This window comes from Crinia signifera, chromosome 7 (assembly GCF_055691185.1).
Source record: "Crinia signifera chromosome 7, ASM5569118v1, whole genome shotgun sequence".
NCBI classification, from domain to species: domain Eukaryota; kingdom Metazoa; phylum Chordata; class Amphibia; order Anura; family Myobatrachidae; genus Crinia; species Crinia signifera.
Genome location: NC_139223.1, coordinates 148999458 through 149024250, shown reverse-complemented (window position 1 = coordinate 149024250; position 24793 = coordinate 148999458). Strand labels below are relative to the sequence as shown.

Below are 24793 nucleotides of genomic sequence, written 5' to 3'. Positions count from 1 at the left end.
TGACCTTGACCATTTATAAAATATAAATAAGAGTATAGTCATTATAATAGATTGTTCATGACAGTAAAAAAATAAAAATAATATTCTTATCGTAAAGAGCAGAACTTCAATTAAAAACAATTTCAAGACAGTTCTGGACATAAAATAGGTACCTGCCAATTTGTTAACAGCATTATAAGCAAAAAAATGTGTTCATCAGCATTTATAAAACAACAATATCACTATTGCTATTATTGCTAGTATTTAAAACTGTGGGATTTGCCGTTCACAACCATATTATTCCCGGCCACTACCAAACTGCAATAAGTACATCTATCATTGATACAGTACTTCAAAACAGCATATGTTTAGTAAGGATTCTGGATTGATTACTTGCTGAGTAGGAATCTGTGTATTTTAGAGACAGGGGCGACTTTATGCTAAAACCGCTGCAAAAGGCTTTCCTGGTGTACATCCGTGCATCAGAATGGGCAAGGACTGAGATGCCCACTTCCAAGGGTGTGGCCTCCTGTCCCAACTAATCAAAATAATTAATAAGATAAATGATATTAAACAAAAACATCAGTGTAGATGGCAGAGTGTATTTAATTGAATATTACAAACAAGAGCTTGAAAACTAGATCTTGAGCTATATAATTTCTGGCCTTCTTTGATAAAGGGCCAGATGCACTAAGCTTAAAAAGTGATAAAACCATCTTCCGCTTCCGGTCTCATGCGGGCAGCAGCTTGAAATAGCAGCTCCGCACACGGACCTGCACACCCGCTATCTGGGCTGTCATAGCCCGAAAATCAGCCACAGTCTACCTTACCCTAAGCCCTCTGCCACAAATGGAGAAGTCCTTCTCCCCCCTGGGCGCCCAGAAGCCGCAGCAACAACGGCCAGAGAAACGCCCAGCAGAATCTAAGATGGCGCCTGACGCCACATCAGCACCACTCAACCCTGCACAGAAGCAGCAGGAGACTCAGGTACAGCCACACACTCCATTTCCTGAGCACCATGCTATATATAATGAAATAGTGGCAGCAATAACAGCCACAATGACACCACTACTCAATAAAGCTGTGGCAGATATAACAATGCAACTGCAACACCTCACAATTAGAGTCTCAGATAATGAGAACAGAATAGGAGCAGTGTGCCATGACATGCATTTAGCACAGTGGGACATTATAAGAATACAGAGAGAAAATACGCAACTATGGAACAAACTCGACGAAATAGAAAACCGCTCGAGACGTAATAATGTCCGAGTAATTGGTCTCCCAGAAACCCTTAAAGGACCAGAATTGACCACATTCGTTTCAGTGACCCTACCATCTCTACTGAACATAACTTCTGAATGTAATGGATTTGTGATTGAACGAGTACACAGAGTCGGACCCCCACCTAAACCCCATGATAAATGCCCCAGAGCTGTCCTATTCCGCTGTATGAATTTTCTTCATAAAGTAGCCTTTTGGAAATCCTCTCAGAAAATACCTGACCTGGTATGGGAAGGCCACAAACTCAGAATTTTCCAAGACTACTCGGTAGAGCTGTCCAGACAAAGAAAGGCCTTCTCCCCCATTTGTACAGCCCTGGTCGCAGACAAGATAAAGTTTGCCCTCATTTATCCGGACCGTCTACGCATATTCACAGAAGACACGCATTATGACTTTAATAACCCAGAAGACGCACAAGCCTTTCTAAGGGAGAAACAGATGTCGACATCTGCTGATATAACTGATTCACCTAATTGATTTATTACCATGCCCATACCTGCAATGTCCTGAAGATGTGACTCTTTAAGTATATTATGGTTACCTTACAGTTAGACTTTCCTGCTAGAAAACCGTCGAAAGACTCAAACTACATCTCTATAATCCCAGTTCCGATTAAGAAAACGTTCTCAAAGTTTAAAAATGAAACAAATGTTCATTTTCAGGTTGCTTATACCTGACCCTAGAGTTAAAAATAGGATACTGCTTAATTGTGAATTTTTTTTTCTATACTCACTGCATAACTATTTTATAGGCTCTATTTGCTTAATTCTTGTTTTTTTCTAGCTATATCTGGATAACGCGGTTAGATTTATAAAAGATAATTTTAGGTCTTAGTGCACCCCACATGTACCCTATTAGTATTGTCTCCTCTCATTGAGCCCATAGAGCAAGATGAGAATGATGTACCAATTTTTAGTTTATTTAGCGGTTGTCCAGTGTATTCTTAAAGAATTTGATGCGTGGATCGCATCTCCAAATAGGATAAATGTATTCTCCGTGTTATGTTTATGTCTAACACCCCAAACCCCCTTCCTATTTTCCTTCTGCCTTTCCTTTCCCAAATGTCGCTACAGGTATTCTCGCTTGACAATGGTACTTCCTTTTTGGAGATCGCCCATACAATATGACACCTATGACTGAACTTAGAATTGGATCATTGAATGTAGGCAGTTTGCACTCACCGATAAAAAGACGCAAAACTATGCTGTATCTTCGTAAGTCTAATCTGCACTTGGTATGTATCCAGGAGACTCAATTACTCCCCCCTGAACTTCAAAAACTACAAATGTCAAATTGGAAGCTGATCGCTTCAGCCTCCTATAATAGCAGATCGAGAGGCATAGCCATCTTAGCCCAAAAAAACATCCCGATAGAGATCACTTCAACCCAAGTGGACCCAGAGGGAAGATACTTGATAGTAGCTATGACCATCTACAATAAAATTATTATACTTTGTTCAATATATGCCCCAAACAAGTATACTAAATCTTTCTTTCTAAATATCATTACCCTACTTACGCCCTACAGAGATAAATGTATAATATTGTGTGGAGACTTCAACCTTACTGCCCACCCTGTATTAGATAGATCCTCAACCATCTCACGAAATAGACAAAACCCTAAATTCGGTATCTCCTTTCTTCTCAAATCTTTAGGTCTGGTAGATACATGGAGAGCGCTCTATCCTACTAACCGTGAATATACATGCCTGTCAGCAGCCCATGCTACTTTTTCAAGGATAGACTACCTCTGTATATCGGAAAGTTTTTTCCCCCATGTTAAAAATGCGGAAATACAGCCTATCCTCTTATCCGATCATGCCCTTATTCAGATTTCTGTACAATTATCTAAAGAAACCTCTACATATAAGTCTCGGAGATTTCCAGCCCATCTCACTCACTCCCCTCCCTTTGTGGCCTTACTAGAAACAGAATGGACCCTTTTTCACACCCATAATAGTGAAACACTGGCAACAAATCACCCTATTTTCTGGATGACAGCGAAAGCAGTCCTTAGAGGCATTGTCATTAAATATGAAGCCCAACTCAAACGCCAATATTCTCAAAAATATCTTCAGCTTCAAGAATCCCTTACGGAGACCTACTCTACATATACCACAAACCCAACATCTTCCAACAAGCTTACATATCTGCAAACAAAATCCCTAATGGATGATTTACTACAATCCATGACAGACAAACAGCAATTCATTTTGAGTTACCGCTTCCATAAGTTTGGAAATAAGACAAGCAAATTGCTTACCAATATTTAAAATTCTACACGATCGCCAATGACCGTGCACCCCCTTAAATGTCCTGACGGCTCTCTCACTACAACTAATGCCCAAATCTCTGAACAAATGTCAGCTTTTTATGGAAAAATGTATGCATCACAAGACAATTCCACACCTAATCCTCCCTTAATTACACCCACCCCCTCTGAATCACAACAAACTAATGAGAATATATGGTCATCCCTGATATATCCCCAAATCTCAGCAGAATATAATTCTACCCTCACAAATCCTATCACTCTTGATGAAGTAACTAATGCTATTAAATCATTAAAAACGGCAAAGGCTCCAGGCCCAGATGGGTTTTCAGGTGATTTTTATAAAAAATTCTCAGACAAAATTGCCCCAGTCTTAGTCTCAGTGTTCAATTACATATTATATAATAACTCCCTACCACCCCACTTCAACACAGCCATAATTAAAGTCTTACCGAAACCTGGCAGAGATCTATCCAATCCGGGCTCGTACCGACCCATATCACTGCTTAATTGTGACTATAAGCTCCTTACAAAAATATTAGCTGATAGATTAGCTCCCATATTTACTCATATAATCCACCCCAATCAGACAGGCTGTATATCAGGAAGACACTCAGTACAAAATGTGAGGAAGATATTGGCGGTGACCCACTCATTTTACTCCAACAAATGTTCTGATAACCCAAATCTCATTTTATCGGTAGATGCAGAAAAAGCCTTTGATTTAGTCTTATGGCCACATCTTTTCACAACAATGACTAACTTTGGCATACCCCCCACATACATTGGCTTTATCAGAACCATCTATTCAAATTCATCCTCTCAGATTGCATGCAATGGTTACCTGTCATCTCCTTTCCCTATCCAAAAGGGTACGTCAGGGATGCCCACTCTCTCCCTTACTCTTTGCTATAGCAATTGAACCCCTAACATTAGCGCTCAGAAGATCTACTCTTTTTTCAGGCATTAAGATAAATAATACAGAAATTAGACTAGCATTGTTTGCAGACGACATGCTACTGTTCGTCTCCAACCCCCTTAGATCAATCCCGGCCATTATGAATATTATTGACTCCTATGGACCCATATCTGGTTATAAAATTAATATTTCCAAATCAGAAATTCTCCCTCTAACGTCCTTCTCCCCTCAAATCCAACAACACCCTATTATGTCCCAGTTTCAAATACAACAGACACAGATCAAATACTTAGGCATAGCAATAACTAGAAATTCCCAACTAATGTATAAAAATAACATAACCCCATTAATCTCAAAAATTAAAACACAACTAGACGGTTGGACGAAATTACCACTTTCTCTCTTAGGGAGAGCCTCGGTACTGAAGAGCATAATTTTCCCAAAAATCTTTTATTGTCTTCAATTAATACCCTGCATAATACCTAACTCAGATATTAAGCTCCTAAATGCAATGATGTCCAATTTCATGTGGGCAGGAAAACGTCCAAGAATGGCTATTCACAAATTAATGAAACCACGTACAGAAGGCGGTCTTCAACTCCCCAACTTCCAACACTACTCATGGGCAATACACTTCCGTTTCATTAATGACTGGCTGCAAAACTCATCAGTATTCACAGATGAAAAATTAGACACAGCATATTTTTCTCCAAGTGCACTACTCCACACCCCTATAAAACACATCCCCACACATATCTTAAATCATATTCTTTTTAAGGGCACGTATAATGCATGGCTTGCACTAAATAAAAAAATATTTAGGGATCCCACTAAATCCCACTATATACCGCTATGGGGCAACCCTAATTTCCCTCCCTCCTGAATCAACCCCGCTTTCAAAGAATGGAAAGAAAAAGGTTTAGATTTAGCAACAAAGTTATTCAACCCTGGAGGAAATATAATCCCTTTCATTACTTTGAAGAATACGTACAACATAAAGAACACACAGTTCTTTATGTATCTCCAAGTTCGACACTATGGGGGAAATTTACTAAAGGAAATTTGGGTACTTGTTTCCTATCTGGGCGCCCACTAAGTTAATTGAGCACCATGCTATTCTCCGTAGTGAAATCTGATCGCATCGCATCGTACACATACACGATATTGAACGATGCGATGCGATGCGATGCGATCCGATTCGATTTCCCATAGGAAACAATGTTAAATGGCTCAATTTAGCCAAATTATCATAGGAACAATAGTAAATGGGCCAAAAACACCCCTGAACATTGAAATGTCCCCCCAAAAGTAGTTGACGCCACCCCGCCATCAACGTGAACCCGAAGCGTGGCGAGCGCAGCGAGCCCGCGAGGGGCGGCGGTACGCGTCCTCCGACCTTTTCATGCCCTACTATCCACTAGGGCGTGGAGTGAGAATAGAATAGTGTGGCGAGCGCAGCGAGCCACCGAGCCCGAAGCGTGGCGAGCGCAGCGAGCCCCGCGAGGGGACGCGGATACCTTCACAGGTAAACGCGTCCCTTTGCGGGCTTCCCAGGTGTCCGCGTCGCCATGGACACCTGGGAAGCCCGCGAGGGGACGCGTATAACTGTGAAGGTATCCGCGTCCCCTCGCGGGGCTCGCTGCGCTCGCCACGCTTCGGGCTCGGTGGCTCGCTGCGCTCGCCACACTATTCTATTCTCACTCCACGCCCTAGTGGATAGTAGGGCATGAAAAGGTCGGAGGACGCGTACCGCCGCCCCTCGCGGGCTCGCTGCGCTCGCCACGCTTCGGGTTCACGTTGATGGTGGGGTGGCGTCAACTACTTTTGGGGGGACATTTCAATGTTCAGGGGTGTTTTTGGCCCATTTACTATTGTTCCTATGATAATTTGGCTAAATTGAGCCATTTCACATTGTTTCCTATGGGAAATCGGATCGCATCGCATCGCATCGCATCGTTCAATATCGTGTATGTGTACGATGCGATGCGATCCGATTTCAGTACGGTGCCGTACGTAGAAAACCTGGGCGCCCAGATAGGAAACAAGTACCGAAATTTGTAAAAAAATAGGTGTATTTGTATTTAGAAATACACTTATTTTTGACATTTACTATCCCGAAAATACGGCAATACGTATTCGTATTGATGTGCTATCAATACGAATACGAATTGCCGTATTTTCGGGATAGTAAATGTAAAAAATAAGTGTATTTCTAAATACAAATACACCTATTTTTTACAAATTTCCTTTAGTAAATTTCCCCCTATGGGGGAAATTTACTAAAGGAAATTTGTAAAAAAATAGGTGTATTTGTATTTAGAAATACACTTATTTTTGACATTTACTATCCCGAAAATACGGCAATACGTATTCGTATTGATGTGCTATCAATACGAATACGAATTGCCGTATTTTCGGGATAGTAAATGTAAAAAATAAGTGTATTTCTAAATACAAATACACCTATTTTTTACAAATTTCCTTTAGTAAATTTCCCCCTATGTCTCACCTTTGATACCATCTCTATTGACACCTTAGAACCCAGATCCTTTATCAGAAACATTTGCACTGTTGAGTACCTCGAAATATAAAACTAAATATATATGTGATATAATATCCTCACATATTGTTGATAGATCCAAATCACAGCTACTAAATAACTGGTCATCAGACATTCCTAGCATAACTAATAATGAAGACCTCTTTGCACATTTTACACAAACAATGAGTCACCTAAAATCTGCATACTTACAAGAAGTACATTTTAAAATCATACATAGAATATATATCGCTCCGGCTCAAAATAAATACATGAATCCAGAAGTCACTGGAGAATGCTTAAAATGCAAGATGACGAACGCAAAATTCTACCATTGTTTTTGGTCATGCTCTAAGATACTAAAATTTTGGCGCAAAATTCTGATATATGTCAATGAGCTGTACTCGTCTGACTTCCCCCTGGATCCAAGGGCATGCCTCTGCTCAAATTTTATGGATTGGCAAATTCCGCCTCCTCGTTCTGCTACTAAATCATTCCTTGTTACTATTTTTACGATGGCAAAAAAGCTCATCTTAACCCACTGGACAGCTAGAACCACACCTAGATTAGAAGATTTGAAAGATAGAACCTTTCAATTAATGCTTTTTGACAAAAAAAAACCTGTTGAATAACCCCTCCATGTCCCCGGACAGGTTTCTGTTCAAATGGGGAAGATTCATAGATTCTCTACCTCAGCAACAAAAAACCCAAATCACACATTATTTAAATCTAAATTAATTCTACTCGACTTTACCCCTATCTGCAAGATAAAGAAAAAAAAATGATGGAATTAAACAATAACAGAAATTGCTTTTGTGTCAGTCTCCTGGATGCATTGCCAATGACAGATGTACTACCAAAGACAGAATAAACTTTTCTGACGAGTTACATATTATACGGCTATACCACCTATAGACTTATTACAATATTAGAAATGGAAAAATAGAAACCCATATGAACAATTGTCTACCAAGAGGATGGAGTTCTAACATGTCGAAATCAGTTACACAATTGACTTAAATGTACCTAGAAACTAGGCCAGTAGAAATACCATTGAAACCAGACTTGAACTGATTCCCCCCCCTCCCTAATTCTCTCCTGCTCTCCCCCCCCCCTCTCCTTTCTTCCACTGATGTTTGCTTACGCAGTTAAAAAGATATGAACCTGTTTCTTCTTTGTAAGTGGGAAATACCTTTATAAATACGTCAATATTTAACTATAGAAGATGATTTCCATAGGAACGCAGTACTCAGGAAATCATTCTCCCCTTGTTTGAATATCACTTATAAGTAAGAAGGAATAATAGAAACTCAGATGGTCAACGTACAACTGTGGAAAATTGTAATTTAGTACTATGAAAATCTGTATATTCATATATGGAGAATACCACTTTCATATCTATTATATATCTTTATTTTAGAGATGGGTCGTTCGCGAACGAACCGGTTCTTTTGAACGGATCCCATTCAAGAACGAATGAGCCGCGATCCCAAAAAGGTGATCCGTTTCCGTTTACAATGCATTTTCCTGATCTCAGTGCTGCCACCTGTGGCAGCTGAGATGTACTACCTCTGTAGACTGAGTACAGTGCTGCGACTACAAGTGATAGAAAGATTAGTTGCTGCTGCCAGGGATGGCCATCGGTGCAGACGCCATCGATGGTTGCCATCGATGATGATCCTGCACCCAGCCATCGATCAGTGTTTTTACTCGGTCATGTATTTCCCCCTCTTTTTTTTTAAAGCGAGTCGAGGACTCGCCTAAAAGATCCGCACCCCCCCCCCCCCCGAGAGATCCGGCGGATCCCGACTCAGCTTAATGATCCGTTTTGTCCATCTCTACTTTGTTTGTTTACTTTGTACACTTATTGTGTCATATTCATCTTAAAAATAAATAAAAATATTATATATCTAAAAAAGTGATAAAACGGAGACACAGCCAGCCAATCAGCTCACAGACTGTGTCTGAAAAATGTTGGGCAGGAGCTGATTGGCTGGCTGTTTATCACTCTCCATTTTATCACTTTTGAAGCTTAGTGCATCTGGCCCAAGAAGCGTAAGGTTATACCAGAAGACCAAAATAATTGTTAGTGCCCACTCACATTTACTTCCAAAATCCAAATTTCAGATGCACTCAGACTAACTCTACCCAACCCATAATTCACCACCAACACCCCAGCAGCACCCAGGCACACCCATACCCACATTCAATACCAACACCCCAGCAGCACCCAGACACACCCATACCCACTTTCACTGCCACCACCCCAGCAGCACCCAGACACATCCATACCCACATTCTCTATGAATACCCCAGCAGCACTCAGACACACTCATACCCACAATCACTACCAACACCCCAGTAGCACCCAGACACACCCATACCCACATTCACTATCACCAACCTAGCAGCACCCAGACACATCCATACCCACATTCTCTATGAATACTCCAGCAGCACTCAGACACATTCATAGCCACAATCACTACCAACACCCCAGCAGCACCCAAACACATCCATACCCACATTCACTACTAACACCACAGCAGCACCCAGAAACATCCATACCCAAATTCACTACTAACACCCCAGCAGCACCCAGACATATTCATACCCACAATCACTACCAACACCCCAGCAGCACCCAGACACATCCTTACCCACATTCACTACCAACACCCCAGCAGCACCCAGACACACCCATACCCACAATCACTACCACCAACCCAGCAGCACCCAGACACACCCATAGCCACATTCTCTATGAATACCCCAGCAGCACTCAAACACACTCACAGCCACAATCACTACTAACACCCCAGTAGCACCCAGACACACCCCTACTCACATTCACTACTAGCAGCACAGCAGCACCCAGACACATCCATACCCCCATTCACTACTAACACCCCAGCAGCACCCAGACATACTCATACCCACATTCCCTACTAACACCTCAGCAGCACCCATACATACTTATACCCACATTCTCTATGAATACCCCAGCAGCACTCAAACACACTCACAGCCACAATCACTACCAACACCCGAGTAGCACCCAGGCACATCCTTACCCACATTCACTACTAACACCCCAGTAGCACCCAGACACACCCCTACTCACATTCACTACTAGCAGCCCAGCAGCACCCAGACACACCCCATACCCCCATTCACTAATAACACTACAGCAGCAGCCAAACACATCCATACCCACATTCACTATTAACAGCCCAGCATCACCCAGACACACCCCTTACCCCCATTCACTACTAACACCACAGCAGCACCCAGACAAATCTATACCCAAATTTACTACTAACACCCCAGCAGCACTCAGACCCATCCATACCCAAATTCACTACTAACACCCCAGCAGCACCCAGACATACTCATACCCACATTCACTACTAACACCTCAGCAGCACCCATACATACTCATACCCACATTCACTACCAACACTCCAGCAGCCCCCAAACACATCAATACCCACATTCACTAACACCCCATCACCACCCAAACATACTCATACCCACATTCACTACTAACACCCCAGCAGCACCCATATATACTCATACCCACTTTCACTACTAACACCCCAACAGCAGCCAGACACATCCATACCCACATTCACTACTAACACCCAAGCAGCACCTAGACACCCCCCATTCACTACTAGCACCCCAGTAGCACCCAGACATACCCATACCCACATTCACTACTAACACCCCAGCAGCACCCAGACATACACATACCCACATTCACTACCAACACCTTAGCAGCACCCAGACATACCTATACCCACACCCACATTTAATACTAACACCCCAGCAGCACACAGACACATCCATACTCACCTCTCACTACCAACACCCCAGCGGCACCCATACATACTCATACCCACATTCACTACTAACACCCAGTAGCACCCAGACACATCCATACCCACATTCACTACTAACACCCCAAGCAGCACCCAGACACAACCATACCCACATTCACTAACGCCCCAGCAGCACCCAGACATACTGTACACATACAAGCAAAAGAGAAGAAAAGTACTCTCTTTTTTTGGGGGCACGCTTAGATTTTAAAACTTAACGTTTAATTATCAATTCATTAAAAAGGTTTATTTGGTGACATGACAGGACGAACACACATTAAACATATAACATTGCTGAGAACTCTATTTTGTAGGAGTTCTGTAATTATTGTGAGTTGGTCTTGGTCAGAAAATTTATTTACCAATCTAGAGAAGAATTCTGATTGGAAATTGCCAATCACACAAATAAGGAGGTACCACAGTATATGAAGTGGACCGCGAATATTTTTACTAAAAATACACCTCAAATCGTTAGTTTGTGATTATTTAGCCAGGCCTTTTCTCTTGCTAATATTTAGAAAGGATACTGAGGAAGCGGGACCTCCGCGAAACAGCTTTCTATCCCACATCTAGCTTACACCTCTAACTATTGGGGAGGTACCAGACTCCTCACCACCGTTTTCAGGCTTTGAGAAAGGAGATCCTGAGATTCTTTTTCCGCAGACTGCACTCTTTTTGGTCACAATCCGGCAGGAATTGGAGTGGTGGTAAGACCCCTATTAAGGGGCTGATTTCAACAAAAGCATATATTCTTTTGATTACTATCTACTTTATATCCTTGCCTGCATAATATGTTATGTATTAAGATTAAGCGCTGGAAATTATACTATAAAACCCAGCGATTTATTGATGCATATTACCTGTGACTTTTCTGCTAAAAATCTCTAGGAATAACTTTACAGTTATATGAGTGAATTTAGACATTACTGTTTATCTTACAGCGAGTGAGACTATTCCCCTATTGAGGGGCTGACTTCAAAGAAAACATATATTATATATTTTTTTGATTGCTACCCACTTTATATCCCTGCCTGCATAATATGCCATGTATCAAGATTGAGCTTTGGAAATTATACTATAAGACCCAGTGATTTGTTTATACATATTATTTGTGACTTTTCTGCTAAAAATCTCTAGGAATAGCTTTGAAGATAAATTATCCATATGAAGTAATATTAGACATCATTATTTATCTTACAGCGAGAGAGAGTATTGAATATCATTTAGATTTTTGATATACTGTGCAAACCTGAGGAATCTACATAGCGGAACATTGATATATATATGTACACAACTTAGTGGAATCCAGATATTATTTTTTCTTCTTTTTGAGAGATCATTGAAAGCCATATCTTAGATCTTTTGACTTATCAGTGAAATTCATTCTTTTACTTCTTGCTCATACTCTTTTTTCTCATCTGTGGGGACTTTTTCAAGCTGCACTCAAGGGTAAAGTGCACCGCTCATCGCCCACCAATACTGAAAAGCAAGTGGGAGAAAGCAGCGCGCACATATGCCCAAAAGTGCAACCAATCTGCTCTCAAAACTATACACTTTCAGGGCAGAAATCTCACTGATTGAGGGTAGACCTCTCTGCAAGGGCATTGCCAACCAGAGAGTCACCCACTCTAACATTGAGATATTTCATACCCTTACTTCTTCACACCCAAATCTGCAACTGTCACACGGACAGACTCGCTCAATTGTAAGGACTGGTTGAGCCAGCCCGGTGAGAGCAATCAGCAGCAGTCACCGTGGTAACAAACAAACTGCAGGGGTGTACTGACACCAGTTTGTCTACCTCTTTTCCCCTCCTTTTTTGCTCACAAAAAATGTATATATTCACTATGGGCTATATGATAAAAACTCTCTCAAGCAAAACTGTCTGATTTCTGAATTCTATGGTAGCAGAAGGGACTCTCGCCCTTATCCTTTCTAAATATTAGCAAGAGAAAAGGCCTGGCTAAATAATCACAAACTAACGATTTGAGGTGTATTTTTAGTAAAAATATTCGCGGTCCACTTCATATACTGTGGTACCTCCTTATTTGTGTGATTGGCAATTTCCAATCAGAATTCTTCTCTAGATTGGTAAATAAATTTTCTGACCAAGACCAACTCACAATAATTACAGAACTCCTACAAAATAGAGTTCTCAGCAATGTTATATGTTTAATGTGTGTTCGTCCTGTCATGTCACCAAATAAACCTTTTTAATGAATTGATAATTAAACGTTAAGTTTTAAAATCTAAGCGTGCCCCCAAAAAAAGAGAGTACTTTTCTTCTCTTTTGCTTGCATCATATATTACTCTCAGGGGAGCACCTCCACAGCGTCTATTAGTGCACAGGCACTTGATACATAAAAATAGTGGACTATTACATACATCATATATACTATACCTCAAATTATGTGGTACTGGTGCACAGGTTAACAACCCCAATACCCTTTCCCCATACTGATACTGTACACATACCCACATTCACTACCAACACCCCAGCAGCAGCCAAACACATCCATACCCACATTCACTATTAACAGCCCAGCATCACCCAGACACACCCCTTACCCCCATTCACTACTAACACCGCAGCAGCACCCAGACAAATCTATACCCAAATTTACTACTAACACCCCAGCAGCACTCAGACACATCCATACCCAAATTCACTACTAACACCCCAGCAGCACACAGACACATCCATACTCACCTCTCACTACCAACACCCAAGCGGCACCCATACATACTCATACCCACATTCACTACTAATACCCCAGTAGCACCCAGACACAACCATACCCACATTCACTAACGCCCCAGCAGCACCCAGACATACTGTACACATACCCACATTCACTACCAACACCCCAGCAGCAGCCAAACACATCCATACCCACATTCACTATTAACAGCCCAGCATCACCCAGACACACCCCTTACCCCCATTCACTACTAACACCGCAGCAGCACCCAGACAAATCTATACCCAAATTTACTACTAACACCCCAGCAGCACTCAGACACATCCATACCCAAATTCACTACTAACACCCCAGCAGCACACAGACACATCCATACTCACCTCTCACTACCAACACCCAAGCGGCACCCATACATACTCATACCCACATTCACTACTAATACCCCAGTAGCACCCAGACACAACCATACCCACATTCACTAACGCCCCAGCAGCACCCAGACATACTGTACACATACCCACATTCACTACCAACACCCCAGCAGCAGCCAAACACATCCATACCCACATTCACTATTAACAGCCCAGCATCACCCAGACACACCCCTTACCCCCATTCACTACTAACACCGCAGCAGCACCCAGACAAATCTATACCCAAATTTACTACTAACACCCCAGCAGCACTCAGACACATCCATACCCAAATTCACTACTAACACCCCAGCAGCACCCAAACACATCCATACACACATTCACTACTAACAGCCCAGCAGCACCCAGACACATCCATACCCAAATTCAATAGTAACACCCCAGCAGCACCCAGACACATCCATACCCAAATTCACTACTAACACCCCAGTAGTACCCAGACATACTCATACCGACATTCACTACTAACACCCCAGCAGCACCCAGACATACACATACCCACATTCACTACTAACACCCCAATAGCACCATGACACATCCATACCCACATTCACTACTAACACCCCAGCAGCACCCAGACATACTCATACCCACATTCACTACTAACACCCCAATAGCACCATGACACATCCATACCCACATTTACTACTAACAACCCAGCAGCACGCAGACATACTCATACTCACATTTACTACTAATACCCCAGCAGCACCAAGACACATCCATACCCACATTCACTGCTAACACCCCAGTAGCACCCTGACACATCCATACCCACATTCACTACTAACATCCCAAGCAGCATCCAGACACATCCATACCCACATTCACTACTAACACCCCAACAGCACCCAGACATACTCATACCCACATTCACTACTAACACCCCAGTAGCACCCAGACACATCCATACCCACATTCACTACTAACATCCCAGCAGCACCCAGACACATCCAACCCACATTCACTACTAACACCCCAGCAGCACCCATACACACCCATACCCACATTCACTACTAACACCTCAGCAGCATCCACACATACATCCTTTGCACCCCACCTTCACTGCCAATTCCCAGCAGCACCCAGACACACACTCTCTTTCCCATGCTCCCTGCTTACACTTCTACCACTCCTAGGCAAAAACTAAACCCCCAATGGACATTCCAGGAAGGAGAGCACACAAACAAACACTGTTCTACCATTGCTCCCTGCTTTTACTTCCAACACTCCCAGGCACCAGATGCGGATTGGGAGTTCCCGCCTAAATTCCGGACCGAAAACGAGGCAAAACGTCATCATCGCGCTGTCTGATTCTCGTGGGATCTGTATTCTATATAAGACGCACGCGCGCCCCACCATCTTTACTCCAGCATAGGAGAGGGAAGAGGGTGGTTGTGCTCTGTGCTGTGCTATAATAATAATATATCATTTTGCTGCTGCTCACTCGATAAGGGTCTGCAGGGGCTGCTGTACACAAGTCCAGTGTACAGGGGCTGCAGTGGCCAGTGTACAAGGGGCTGTAAAGGGGCTGTGTTCAATGTGACAGGGCTTGTGTACAGTGTGACAGGGCCTGTGTACAGTGTGACAGGGTCTGTGTCCAGTGTACAGGGTTTGTGTCCAGTGTACAGGGGTTGTGTCCAGTGTACAGGGGCTGTGTCCAGTGTACAGGGGTTGTGTCCAGTGTACAGGAGCTGTGTCCAGTGTCCAGGGGCTGTGTCCAGGGGCAGTGTCCAGTGTACAGGGGCTGTGTCCAGTGTACAGGGGCTGTGTACAGGGGTTGTGTCCAGTGTACAGGGGCTGTGTACAGGGGTTGTGTCCAGTGTACAAGGGCTGTGTCCAGTGTACAGGGGCTGTGTACAGGGGTTGTGTCCAGTGTACAGGGGTTGTGTCCAGTGTACAAGAGCTGTGTACAGGAGCTGTGTTCAGTGTCCAGGGGCAGTGTCCAGTGTCCAGGGGCTGTGTCCAGGGGCAGTGATCAGTGTCCAAGGGGCTGTGTCCAGTGTGACAGGCTGTGTCCAGTGTAACGTAAGAAAAATAAATAAAAGTAATAAATAAAATAAAAACACAGTTTTGGAGGATGATGGAGGAGGAAATAGTGGGAGATCAGCAACCTGATAGAAGTGCTGAAGCTGCTACCACCAGTCATGACAAGGCCGATACCTCTTTGTATTTTTTGCTCTTTGGAGCATTTCTCTTTTTTTGGGATAGTTTATTAAACTGCCACCCTGTCTGCCCCTGCAGTGCCACTCTGCTTCCAAGATGTGCCAGGTTGGAAGTGTAAGGTCCACATGTATGTGATGACCACTGCTGTCGCTTAGCTTAGTCATCCAGCTACCTCGGTATACCCTTTTGGCCCAACTACAGTAAATGAAAACAATTTTGTAAGCTGTGAAGTGATCAAAATTCACTAGAAATGAGTGGAAACTAATGTTATTGAGGTTAATAATACTTTAGGGGCAAAAACAGGCCCAAATTCTGTTATTTTAGCCATTTTTAGCATTTTTTCATAAAAATCCAGATCCAAAACCAAAACCAAAACCCACAAGGGTGGTTTTGCCAAAACCAATCCAGATCCAAAACACGAAGGGAGATCCAGATCCAAAACCAAAACCCGAAAAAGTGGCCGCCGCACATCTCTACATACAGTATTACTGATCAGGGTCTTCCAAACTTACTAATACCACGGCAACAGCAAGGGCAGCTGCTCCCACATGTGTGAGGGGAAAGAACCAACAAAAGTGGGAGTTTTCATATACTCCAGCCTGTGTCCCACCCCTTTGATGTACAGTACATTGGTATGGTCTGCTTGCTGAATATACAGTACATCCCTGTCCTGGGGCCGGACTCTGGGATGGAAGCCCTGCGAGAGGCAGGACGTGGCACATGCTTATTTGTGCTCTGGGAGACCTACTGTAAAGCAGAACCTAGAACAATGGAGGAAGTCAGGGTGCCCACTTCAGGGATGGTACCCGAAAGCGACCACCTTCCATTGTCTCTTGTATTGTACACCCCTGGCTCTGATACTGTATGATAAATTAGTTTTTGCTACAGCAGTACTGCATAATACATTCATGTAGGTTGAATCTTTGATTAGTCGCATGCAAGTTATTCTTAAGCGAGAACTGGGAATTTGTCACAAAGGCATGCGGTCAGTTACACCAAAAAACATTCAGATACAAAAAAAAAAATCATAAAATGGATAACTATCAAAAGCATTTTCCTATAAACCTAAAATACAAGTTGCCTTATTTACTGTAAGTGTTCCCAATGCTATTCACAATACATGTAAATAGATATTGAGCCCCAACCCTTCACTGAATGTGAGAAAATTATATTAATATTTACAGTTTTGGTGTTGATTATAAGCTACTGTTCTCAGTTATCAGCCTTTTTCTGCAGTGATGTGATCATTTTGTGCATTGTATTTGCATTCAGGAGAATTGCAGCAATATTGTGCATTGTATTTTTATCTTACTTCTACCATGCCAATGCATATTGAGAAAGCCAAGGTCTCCTCCAAAGGACTATGAAACGCAAGTAGAACTACCAATAGTCAAACACAACATTATATACCACTTGTATTTGTGTTGTTTATCACCAAAGCAAACACCAGTGAGTATGAGGCCTATAACAGACTGGCTGCAGGGACCTTAAATGGGATTATTAACAGTTATTGTGTTCTGTATGGGATATTTTCCCACACAACGGTACCTCAAACATCCTATGCTCACCAAGGGTCTGATTCAGAGGTGGAAGCTGCTGTGTGTGCAATAACGCTGCCGTCAGTACAGCAGGAGCGATGCTATCAGGGTCTGATTAAAGGTTCCAGGTGCCCTAGGGTAATACACTAGTAGCTCCTCTCTTAATGCTGCTAAACACACATGTATGGGCGCTCAGTGATTCACCAGTCTTACTGCCCATGTGCATGTAATGACGATTATACTACTGGCATGTAGGATCTAATGCTTGTGCGTTAGGCTGCCCAGCTGGAAATGTAGCACAATTTACATAAAGTAATGGTTCCATCAGTAAGTTACATTGGCACAGACATCTGGCAGTCACCTTCAGAGTGCCCGCATCGTGGCAGGCCCCCTCCTCCACAAGGGTAAGAGCCGCCACTGTTAATCACCCATTTTTAGTGTCCGTGGGAGTGAATCTGTGTTCGTAGCTCTAAATATTCCACCATCAGCATTCTATTGCTCGCACCTTTGATACTTGGAACAGCTCAGGTTATGGATCTGCATTTGGGAACGCAGCCACATTCATTGACATGTCCATGACACCCCTAGAACACGCCTATGAGAAAGTCTTTCCTTGCAAACACTTCAGACCACTTTCCAGTTTACCAACCAGGAGCGGGCAAGGTTCAGTGCTGCTGACTACTGCAAGTGGCTCCGTTTGCAACAGTGATCTCTGCATACACTTAGTGGCACACACGCATGGCAGGGGTTCTGTGGGCTGTTTGCTCATGCACAGTAGCGCAGCATCGCTCAACTACACAAACATCAACATTGCGCCAACATCTGAATCAGCCCCCAAGCTACTGCATGATATTATGAGGATGAAAGGATCCATGGAAAATGCTAATGGTAATCAAAGAGTTCATTATGAGTGTCAAAGATATTAGGTGAAATGTACTAAGCCATGAAAAGTGATAAAATGGAGAGAGACAAACCACCAACAAATCAGCTCCTACCTGTCATTTTTCAGACACAGCCTGTGACATGGCAGTTAGGAGCTGATTTGCTTATCACTCTCCACTTGATCACTTTTCAAGCTTAAGGGCCCCATACATCAGCAATTAATTGTGACAATTTTCAGATATGGAGATGATTGCCACAATTAATTTTAGATGTGTGGGCTCCCCCTTTTGGCAATCCCAATCAAAATCTCCAATCGATTGCTTAATCAGGTTTTTAAACATGTTTAATAATCTGGTATTATCTGCGGATCTTTTTTATATGTGTGGGCATTCCCAATTCGTCTTCTTCATCTATTTACATTATGAACAGCAATCGATTGGGCAATTTCCAGATATGAAGATGCAATCTTTAGATGGAAAAATCTGCCGATCACTGAAATAAATCTGTAATGTGTGGGCAAAGTCAGATAGATTGTAAAATCCATTTATCTGGCCAAAATATCCCTATATCTGAAAATCCATAAATTGTGATTGCTGATGTATGGGGCCCATTACTACATCTGGCCCATTGCGTTAATGAATAAGGTTTAGAAGTTAATGACTGATGGTTAACTATAAATAACGGAGGTTTAATCATAGAAGATAAGTATAATTGACCTTATGTTTTTCTTTAAAAATATTGGGTGCACACTTTAATTAAATGTTAATATTATTATAAAATAGTTTTTTTTATATATATAAGACAGCTTGTATTTTATGTTTGCTTGTCCTTAAAACAATTAGAACTCAGCTATCATTTAGAATATATAAAATACATTTTGAGCCTTAATCATTGATATTTTCGGGGTACACAACAAAGCATGTGCAATCAACCATTACTAGCAACATAGCCCCAAGCCTGCCAATTAATTATTAACTGGGCCTCTGGCATTTGTGTCAAATTGAATAAATGTATATTCAGCGTATAAGATAAATTCCAGCTCACACATGACGACAACAGCAGTCCTCATAGGCAGAGTATAAGCAGTTTTCATTTTATTGAATGCCAGAATATATTAGGCTCAAGCAATAATTGAGGACATAAATCACAGCTGGAAATTGGTATACACTTTGTACATGCGTTGTCAGCAGCCACATATATAAACAGGACATTATCATCTGTATGCAAGACACAGCTTTCCAGTTGTTTCAGAACTACAACACCCATCATGCTCAGAGAACTAAAGTACTGACCACAACTGGAAAGCCTCCTTCCTTTCTGCATTCAGTCCCAACATATTTTACTTCCGTTTTATGTCAATCCAAGTCATGCAGAGGAATGAAGTAAAATATCTGATAATGTATGAAATTCATCCCCACAGGAAATCCACAAATATATATCACACAAATAAAACAGAGCAAAGAGTTATATGAAATACCTCCTGTTCTTACCCGTGGGTGTTGTTAATCCATGGATTAAGGGTTGAGGCAGGCACAAAAGAGATAAATATATTATAAGTATGTTAGAAAAAAAGCAACATAAATGGCAACAGGCTTCGATAACTAACTCTAGATATGATGCTGAGAGATCACTTTGGACATGATTCAGAGGTGGTCGCAATACTAATATTTCCCAAATAGCCAAGGTGGCATGAGACCATTGCGGCACCGTGCACGGTCGTGGTGGGAACGTGTTAGCAGCAGTGGTTCCGGCACGGTTAGGTCTAAATTCAGGTGGGCTGTTCACATGACGGGGGGAAAGGGGGCGGAGAGAGGAGGAGCATGGTCAGAACAAGGGACCCAAAAGGTCGCTCGCAACGCTTCGGGCACGGTGGCTCTCTCCGCTCCTCTTTGCTCGCCACCTGGTTACTAAAGGCAACCAGTGGTGGCGTGGAAAGTGAAGCCCACTAGGGTTTAGCAACTACCATCCTGGCACCAGGTGACGGAGCATGTACACAAGCGCCCGGAGGACTGCACATGAGCAGAACATCGGCTTCTATGAACGGCATCGCCTGCAGCTCATAGAGGAGAGTGATAAATAGCCAGCCAATCAGTTCCTGCCTGACATGTTTCAAACACAACCTGTGACCTAGCAGGTAGGAGCTGATTGGCTGGTGGTTTATCACTTTCCATCTGATCACTTTTGAAGCTTAGAGCATCTGGTCCAGAAACCGGATAGGGCAGGACGAAAGGCAGAGAGTGGCTTCCTAGTGCAACATTAACATATCTTCTCAGATCTGCTGCATATAATGATGCAGCGGCAAGCAACGCAATATGTGTCCACCTCTGAATCAGGCCCTTTGCCATGTTAAGATGCTAGTATTTTGGTGGCCAAATGCATGCAATGCAAGGTAAATTTGTGTTTGCAACGTTTTTTTTTTTTTTTGACAAACCATTTAAAGTGTAAACTTCAATTCATCTGCATAGATGATTGATGGATAAAGTTACTTTAACAAGAAAATGTCAACCTTATTATAAATAGGTTGGCATTATCCAATACACTTAAATGTTCAAAACATATTTTGAATGTCTTTTAGGTGTGTTGTTGTCAGACGTTCAGGCCTGTGGGATGGTGACTTGATTTAGCCTGGTCATGCATGCAGGGATATCTAATGCAATACCCGATAATAATCTCATCAAAATTGATTGGCTCATTATCGGGCAAGTCGAAAAATACCCTATGTGTGGGTCATCTTCTGACCTGCACCAACAGGCCCAAGTGTAAGCCGGGAGTGATCCATCCGCTCGACCTGTCTCATCCAGATTGGCCACCCACATGTAAAGCCAATTTGGACAATGATCCTGTTTCTTGGTCAATCGGCAAAATGGGCATGGATGTACTGTAGCCAGCTTTAGACGTGTTTGACTTAGAGTTTCGGTAAAACCAAAGAAACACTACTTAGTGCATAAATCATTACAACTTTAACTCTTAACATGAATCCTGCTGTAGGCACATCTTCCGCATATTATTTATCAGGCATTGTGCAAAGAAGAAATAAATACTGTAAAACTGTCCGGTATGAGATCAACATTATCCACAAATCTGGCTTCATCCATTTTACTGCATTTGTTATAGTACATTGCCTATGACATTTAAACAAATGTTTTCATACATTGTGCTATTGAAGTCAATGCATAAATATAACACATGAATACTTTTTTTTTCAGGCACATTAAACTATTATAATGAGCTTTGTAGCTGTATATTTCTACACAAGCAGATATGGTTGGCCCCACGATTGGCAAAGTGGTTAGCAGTACTGTCAATTCCCATCAAAGTTCTATGTATGTGTGTACGGTCCTCTCTTGTTTGTGTGGGTTTGCTTCAGTTTCCTTCCACAATCCAAAAACACACTGGTAAGTTTATTGGCTTTTTAAAAATAAATTAAATCCACTATTGTTTACGTGTGTGCAGTTGGGAGCGGATTCAGACCCGCTCGAATGGGATGCAAATTTGCAGCCTGAACGATTATCGAATGTCCACGCATATGCACGGTACGCTGTGCACATGCTCACTGTCCGAAGGCAGCCGGTGTTTGTGGCATGTTGCCACCGTTTTCTGGGCATTCCCCAGAAACCGCATTCTGGTATACGAATGATTACACCATCGATAGAACTCGGCCGTATATGGCCATGACTTCTATGGTGATGTGCTCATTTACTAACATTCACACTGCTGAATTCGGCCAGTTAATCAGCAGAAAATATGAATGGAAAATACTCATAATTTCCCAGGCGTATTTGGCTGAAGCCTGTATGGATCAGTCAGATCCGTGCAGGCGTGTCTAGGTGAAAAGTAAAAAATAGAAAATTAGAGAAATAATTTTTTTAAATGGCGTGGGTCCCCCCTCATGAGCATAACCAGCCCTCGACTCTCGAACACTGGCAATAAATGAACTAGGGATTCCCTGTATTCAAGAAACCAACCCAGGGCTGGTTATGCCCGTGGGGGGGACCCTACAGGTCTGTATGTATGTATGTATGTATGTATGTATGTGGTGTGTAATAAAGTTTTACTTTATTCTGTGTGTGTGCGTTCTTTGGGTATTGGTTCTGTAGTAGGACTACAAGCCATTAATGCCCCACATGCTGGGATTGTGCTTCTCCAAGTCTCAGCAAGCGGGAGGCAATTATCTATTTTTTACACATTTTTTTTACACCATCAGCCCAGCATCCACTGCCCAGGGATACCAGGGACAGCCATGGGCTAGAGCCGGGTGCTGGTTTTAAAAACATGGGGGAGCCCCTATTTTTGTCCCCCATATTTTTCTAACCAGGACTCCCTAGTTAATTTTTTCCCAGTATTCGAGAATCCAGGACCGGCTAAAAGAGCTGTATTCTCTGGTTGTATTTTTAGTCCGATTATGGCCGATCCCGGTCACACCTGTTTGTACCGCAGATCAGCCGTAATCGACATTCTTAGTAAATTTCCCCTGGTGTGTCCCAGATACAAATTTACTTGCTTCATTACTGAATCTTGCCCCATGTATGCACTTTAAAAATACTTGTTAATAAAAAAAAATGGTAGTACTGATGTAGACCCCACTTCCCAGAACCACAAAGCACTTAGCAACCAACAGAAGCATATTTACTGATGATAACTCATTATTGTATAGTTGCTGCTTCTTGTACAATACCTATGAGGGACTAGAGATTTCCTCTGGTTATACAGAAATAATTTTACTATATTATGAAATAGTACGAAGGGAAATAGTCCTGTCTTTGATGGTTATATGTATTTATCTATCTACAAGAAGCTATATTAAAGTGTGACTAGTTTATACTTATATATTTATACTTATATATTCTATTCTAGGGCTTTTTATAGTTACATAAATAGTCCTACAAAAGACACTGTAGTTAATAAGCCTGACAGCTTAAATTCAGAATACATTTTTAAATAAATTGACATGTAATGGTGTGGACACGGATTGGGGTGGTATGCATTGGCCAGCTGGTATCATCTTCTGGTGTGCTTTTCTTCCCACTAGTTTGCAAGACATGGGACTTAACCTCCTCCAAAATCTGGAAATATCTCCTTATTAAAAATTTTCTATCAAGAGTTCCGATTCGCGAGGCTAGGATTAGACCCTTTACAGCATTTCCTTTGAACAGACTATAAACTATAGAAGATACATTGCTCACAAGGCCATGTTTTATATCAGATTGGGAGAGAGACCTACAGTAGCTATTCAGCTGGGCCCTAAGGACTGGGATAAGATTTTTCAAGGCTACTATGTCCTGTTCTGTTAGATATTCAGCAGTGGAGGCGCAGTTTAAGCTCAATGGTATGGATGCCCTATACTGGATAAAATGTATCCAGGAGTGCCTGCTTCATGTTGGAAGCTCCCTGTTTCATATCTGGTGGAAATGCGATGCACTTCGTCTTTCCCTTCTGGAACTTTGTGATTTCTCTGACCATATAAATTATGGGTCAGGACTTTAGCGTAGAACCAGTGTTCTTGGTTTTTAATAAGATTGACTGCTCTATATCCTCCAATAAAAATCACTTCAGAAGCACTTAAATAGTGCAGCTAAGGCTGTTAATCCAGTTCAGTGGTGATATACAAATCCCCCTTCCATAGTGGAATGGTTGGCAAGACTAGAGTTGTATATAACCTTACACTATCCAGATCTTCTAGTTATATTATAAAGAGTTTAGTGTTATCTGGACATCTTGGCTCCTCTTCAAATATTCTCCTTCCTACTTAAGTCACTCTAGTTAAATGAGTTTATTTACTTAGGTCTGAATTTGGATCTCATTTGTCTAACTGGGTGGTTTCCCTATCCTTTCCTCTCCCACCCCTTTCTCCCCTCTTCATTTTCACATCCTTCTCTATAGGTAATGTTGTTGATTATGTGATGGTCTTTTATAAATACATAAGTTCAAGTAGGCATATAGTTATTCAGGGTTCTACCTTTGTCCATCTTCACATGTATATGTCGGTGTTTTGCACCTTTTGGTATTGCTTGCAATGATTTCAATAAACACTTTTAATGGAATATTTTTAAAAATACAATACCATTAGACTTAAGAGAGTCCATAACTGCCTTAAGTGGGGTCCTAAAACATATATGATAATGGGGGAGATGTACTAAGCTTTGGAGAGTGCAGTGAGATCAATTAACAGCCAATCAGTGCCTATCTGCCATATTA

General features: G+C 42.0%; 1 protein-coding gene across 5 annotated transcripts in view; it reads right to left on the bottom strand.

Annotated features, from left to right (window-relative positions):
- KCNH7 (potassium voltage-gated channel subfamily H member 7) overlaps positions 1 to 24793 on the bottom strand; it is a 416570-nt gene that overhangs the window by 111624 nt on the left and 280153 nt on the right. The window lies entirely within an intron of this gene.